The sequence below is a fragment of the Tupaia chinensis genome, unplaced genomic scaffold (assembly GCF_000334495.1).
Source record: "Tupaia chinensis unplaced genomic scaffold, TupChi_1.0 Scaffold000132_1, whole genome shotgun sequence".
NCBI lineage: Eukaryota > Metazoa > Chordata > Mammalia > Scandentia > Tupaiidae > Tupaia > Tupaia belangeri.
In genome coordinates, this window is record NW_006159601.1 from 1,347,923 (window position 1) to 1,353,904 (window position 5,982).

Sequence of the window (5,982 nt, forward strand, 5' to 3'; positions counted from 1 at the left end):
TCCCACCCCGCCCCCTCGCTACCCCTCTCGAGGTCCCCCCCAATCTCCCTTCAACTCCCAGGGTCTACGCGCATTCAGGGTTCTGCGCCCGCCCCTCCCACTCCCACTCTGGGCACCCCCAGTCTCCCTTGCACTCCCGGGGTCCCCTCCCGTTCAGGGGGTCCCCGCTCGTCCCCCTCCCGCTCAGAACCCCCCCACTGTGTCCAGCGGGGCGTCACTGTTGGGCACCTGCACCTGCAGGGAAGGACAGGCTCCTGGCTGCCGGCCCCGCCTCCGCCCTCACTCTGCAGCCCAGGTTCAAGACTGCGGAATGGGCAGCCTTCTGGAAGCTCGGGCTTGTCCTGGGCAGAACATAGCGCGGGGCAGGGGTCGTCAAGAAAAGGACACCAGGGACCAGCAGTTAGCATAATGGCTATGTCGCTGGACTCCCACCGTAGACGACCACGGTTCGAGTCCCGGATCCAGTGGCTTAAAACTCACGCCGGGCACGTGTGTGTGTGCATGCCCAAGATCCCAAGAGGAGAATGGAGGAGAAAGGATTGCAGCGTGGCCAGCCCCCCTGGGGGGTGACTTCTCGCTTTCTGTCTCTCTGTCTCTCTCTGTCTGGCGAGCGCACACGCCCTGTAGCAAAAACCTCTCAAAAAAAAAAATTAAAAAAAGATAAAAAGAAAAAAGAAAAGGGCACCAGCCTCATTCCCACTCGTCACTGATCCCAGTGCCCAGAGGCCCAGGTCACCTCTGGACATCACCATTAGAGCGAGGGGGGCATGGCCCGGGCGCAGGGTCCTGGCCAGCTCACCATTATCAGCCACTCTGAGAGGAGCCAGGGTGGGTGCGGGGCAAGGCAGGGTGGCCAGCAGCCCCTGCTGCCATTAGAGCTCTGGAGAGAGGGATGGCTGTGGGCTCTACTCACCCACCACTGCCCTCCCTGGGAGGCCCCTCCAACCGCTCAGCCCAGTCCCTCAGGCCTTTTGTTTAGTTTTTGCCTTAGGGTGTGTGCACACAGTGCAGGGAGAGAGAGATAAGGACAGTGAGAGGGAAAGTGAGAAGTCACCCCAGGGCCAGGGCCACACCACAATCCCTTCTCCGTTCTAGGACCTTGGGCACACACGCGCATGTGCACAGCATGAGTTTCAAGTCACCGGGCCCGGGATGCAAACTGTCTCAGCCATGGGGGAGTCTAGTGGTGAGACTGCTATGCCATCTGCTGGCCTGGATGAGATGTCTTTGCACAGGAGCTCCCGGCATGCCCAGGCACTCACAGTCAGCCTGGTGGGGTCAGAGCAGCCCCCTGCCCTGCCAAGAGCGCTGAGGCCACCAGCCTGACCAGCACAGAAAGATGGGGTGACACTAGCCCTCCCCAAAGCAAGTGCAGATTTGTCAGTGCCCCTGGTCTGAATCTAATAGTTGAAATGTCACGCTCCCAAATCCTCAGTCGGGTTATCTTGCTAGAGTTCAACTTCTGAAAAACAAACATTTCATTCCAAGTCAACCAAGAGTGATTCAGCCACCTGCTGTGGAAGGAAGGACAGCTTCTACGCTAAAAGAGCGTGCGGTGATTCCATTACACTTAGAAGCGGCTTAGGTGGGACAAAATTTACTCACAGCTACAGCAACGCAGACTTCACAGCCATCATGGCGCCTGTCTGTGTCGGAAGGCCGGTAGGTACAGGCGACATGGCTGGGAGTGGAAGCCCACAGGGTCCACGCCAGGAAAGGACTGGGGAGGAAAACAGCAGGCATCCCCCGTGCATCCATGCTCGCCCTGTGGCTTGAGAAGTGGGTGAAGGAAGGCGAATTCTAGGGGTTAGGGAAAAATACACCAGAGAAGGAAGGGGTGTTGAGGCTTTGGTTTGAATCCCAGTGGGGCCGCTTAGCTGTGATCATGGGTCACCGAATCCCTCTGAGCCTCCATGTCCTCACTGGCAGGTAAGAATGATAATGTCCACTCCGTCCACAAATACTTTATAAGAGATCGGCTCTGAACCAAGGGCTACATGTGGCCATGGGTGTTCGTCACCTCCCCCTCCCTGTCTGCTGAGCTCTGCCGAGTCAGGCACCGGCAGGCCACGGTGCGGGAAGGAGTGTGGAGCGGAGGCCACTAGGCATGTACAGATGTGGGCCGGGAATGGGTCCTGCACTGAAGCCCAGAGACTCTGGACTTGTGGAGACAGAGAGGAGACGGAGACTAAGTGTCAAGGGTTGGAAGCCAAAAGAATTTCCAAGAGTGGCCAGCGGGTCATGTCAATGGGCAAGAGGCGAGGACAGAGACGTGCCCCTGGATGTGGCGGCCTGGGACTGTTTTAGTGGGGCCAAGGTCTCAGGAACTGCACTGCGTGGGTGAGGAAGGATGAGGCCAGAAGGCGAGGCGGGGTTCAGCTGGCCAGTCTATTACGCGGTGAGAGAGGGCAGCTGGGAAGGCGCCATGGCGGGGGGGCGGGGGGGACCCCGCGCTGCCTGCCTGCTGATGAGAATGACTCACCAGAAAGGGGGACCCCGCAACAGCAGAGGTGTGGCTCGAAGGCGGCGAGCAGGGAGAGGGCCGAGGGCCGGCTCGGCAGCAGGAGTGGTGCTCTGCCCTGTGGGGAGGACAGCTCGGAGCTGCAGCTGCGAGCACGAGCCGGAGGTGGGAACTGCAGGGACTGACCTGGACAGCGTCCTTTCTGTCCTTCCCCAGGGAAACCTCAGGTGGGCTCCGCTGACAGTGCAGGAGAGCGACAGGGAGCTGAGCCACAAAGGTGCCACTTGTCAGCCGTGAATGTAAAACAGACTTAGCCCGTCTGGAGCTGTGACGTCCTCACATACAGTCAGGCCTGGGTGAGGGGATGGCCTGGGTGAGGGGATGGCCAGCCTCGCTCGGGCAGACATGCTCCCAGGTGAGGCAAAGGGGCAGAGGAGCGACCATCCAGGCCGATCACAGAATGTGGCAACAGCTGGTGAGAGGGAGCCTCAGCAAGCTTGAGGGGCTGTCTTCCCATACTGGAGGCAGTGAGCGCGGAGGACAGGCATCGCGTCAGACTAACTTGTTTGAAATCACGATTCCAAAGGCCAAGCTGATACCAATGGGGATAAGCTAAGGTGGGCTGGAGGAAAAGTCACTGAATATGAATAGATCAATGATGGGGACCAGCAGATGGCATAATGGTTACGTCGCTGGACTCCCACATGGCTGACCCTGGTTCTAGTCCCGGACCCGGCAGCTGGAAACTCACACCGGGCATGTGTGTGTGTGTGTGTGCCCAAAATCCTGAGAAGACAATGGGGTAGAAGGGATTGCCCCTGGGGGTGATATCGCTCTTCCTCTCTCTCTGTTTTGCCAGTGAGCACACATACCCTATAGCAAAAAAAAATTTTCTTAAAAAAAAAAATGAATATGTCAAAGAATTGAGCTAAGTTTAGACAGGACTAGTCAAGGTTGCATCAGGCCACACTGCACGGTGTGGTTAAGGCGCTGGATTCTCACGTGGCCAACCATGCAGTCTGAGTCCTGGACCTACAGCTTGAAAAGTATGCCAGGCATCTGTGCATGTGTGCCCAAAAATGCCAAGAGGAAAATAGAGAGGGACTGCAGTGGCCCTCCTCCGTGGGGGTAATTTCTCACCCTGCCTGCCTCTCTCTCTCTCTAGTGAGCACAAATGCCCTACGGCAAAAACGTATCCTAAAAAAATTTAAAAAGGAACCCAGAAGCATGCAAAATGGTCTAGAAAACCGGGGGGAGTGACGCCTGCTCTGTAACATTGAAGAACTCTGAAGTCAAACCCGTTACATACACACTGCTTGCTCCGGTGTGGCCCCATCAGGCCCCAGCTTTGATCTGAATCTAACCAACTGAATGGGATTCGTGTTGTTATTTCTTACTCTAATCCAAAGAGTAAAAGATCCCTTCCAGGCCAGTCAGCTTTCTGTGCCCTGTGCGACTTATACAGGAAGATGCTACAGCAAGCTTGCCCGGCGTTTTCTTTCTTTCTGTCCTTCCTTCCTTCCTTCCTTCCTTCCTTCCTTTCTTGAGAGAATTTTTGCTATAGGGTGCATGCCCTTGTCAGAAAGAAAGAGACAGGGAGACAGAAAGCAAGAAATAACCACCCTGGGGGGATGGCCACACTGCAATCCCTTCTCCTCCATTCTCCTCTCAGCATCTTGGGCACGCACACACGCACACGCTCCCATCCTGTGTTTAAGCCACTGGGTTCAGGACTCGAACCGTGGTGGACTACATGGGAGTCCAGCAACATTGCCATTACACCAACTGCTGGTCCTGCCAGGCTTTTTCTTTCTTTGTTTTTTAATAGAGATTTTTTGCTATAGGGTGTGTGTGCACACCAGAGAGAGAGAGAGACAGAAATGAGAAAGCACCCCTCAGGGATGGCCACGCCACAATCCCTTCTCCTTTCTCCTCTTGGGATCTTGGGCATGCAGGCACATGCAGCTGATGTGAGTTTCAAGTCACTGGGTCCAGGACTTGAACTGTGGTCAGCCATGTGGGAGTCCAGTGCCTTAACCACTATACCACTTACTGGCCCCTCTATTAATAAATAAATAAATAAATAAATAAATAAGGTTTTTGCCGCAGGGTGTGTGCACTTGCCAAAGAGAGACAGTGAGAAGGAGAGAGAAAACGTCCCCTGGGAAAATGGCCACGCTGCAGTCCCTTCTCCATCCTCTTCCTGGGTTTTTGGGCATGCACACACACATGCCTGGGTGTTTTATTTTTTTTTCTTTTATGCTATAGGGCGCGTGCGCTCACCAGAAAGACAGAGAGAGACAGAGAAACAGAAAGCAAGAAATCACCCCCCAGAGGGGATGGCCACGCCATAATCCCTTCTCCTCCATTCTCCTCTCAGGATCTTGGGCCTGCACGCACACGCGCCCGGCGTGAGTTTTAAGCCACCAGGTCCAGGACTTGAAGCATGGTTGGCTACATGGGAGTTCAGCAACACAGCCATTATGCTAACTGCTGGTCCTCCTGGGGTGATTTTCAAGCTGTCAGGTCTGAGACTGAAACCATGACAGCTATGTGGGAGTCCAGTGCCTTAACCACTATGCCACCTGCTGACCCCAGAGAACCCATTTTCTAACACTCACGGGTCTGTCCCTGGGAACCCAGGGGCACTGTAGCTGCTGGGCTTGCTGTGTGTACAGAGGCCCAACACACCTCTGCAGTGGCTGAGCGTCTGCCCCCACTCTACCCCCAGGTGACCCTTTTTGGAGGTGGGGCCTGTGGGAGGTGACTGGGTTCAGGTGAGGCCACTGTGTGGTACCTCCCATGGAGATTAATGTTCTTATAAAGAGAGGCTCACGGCGGCGGGGTGGGGGGTCAGCAGGTGGTGTGGTGGTTAAGGTGCTGGACTCCCACATGGCCGACCATGGTTCGAGTCCCAGACCTGGTGTCTTGCCTTCTCACTTCCCCTCTCTGTCTGTCTTTCTCTCTGGTCAAATACAAGACTAATAATGATAATAAAAAGTAAATTAATAAAAAGTAAATAAAATGAATAGGAGCGAGAGAGAGGCACCTGGCATCTCTCTGGACATGCCTGCCTAGGGAAGGCCATGTGAAGATGTAACCAGCAAGAGGGTCTTCACAGAGAACCCCTCCCTCCTGGCACCCTGCTTGCAGACTGCCAGCCTCCAGAACCTTAAGAAACAGAGGCTTCTTTAAGTCCCTCACTTTTTTAACCATCTCGTTCCAGAGCCCTAGCTATGACAATGCCTGCCCCCTGTTTACACAGCAATCTGTGGACCGAAGAGCTAGCTGTGAAGTCTACACTTTCTACAGCTACCCGCAGTTATACATCACCCTAATTACAGCTTGAGCCAGTGGAGGAGTCCGACCCAGCGGGGCCCCAGGATCTGTCTGAGCCCCCTCGCTTCCGGTCGGTTCAGAACGTTGGCAAGGCCGCTACTGTGCACCCCCCACCAACCTAGGATTTTGCTCTAGAAACTGTGGCAGCCTTGCTGGGAAGTGACCCCCCTCTGACTCCCCAA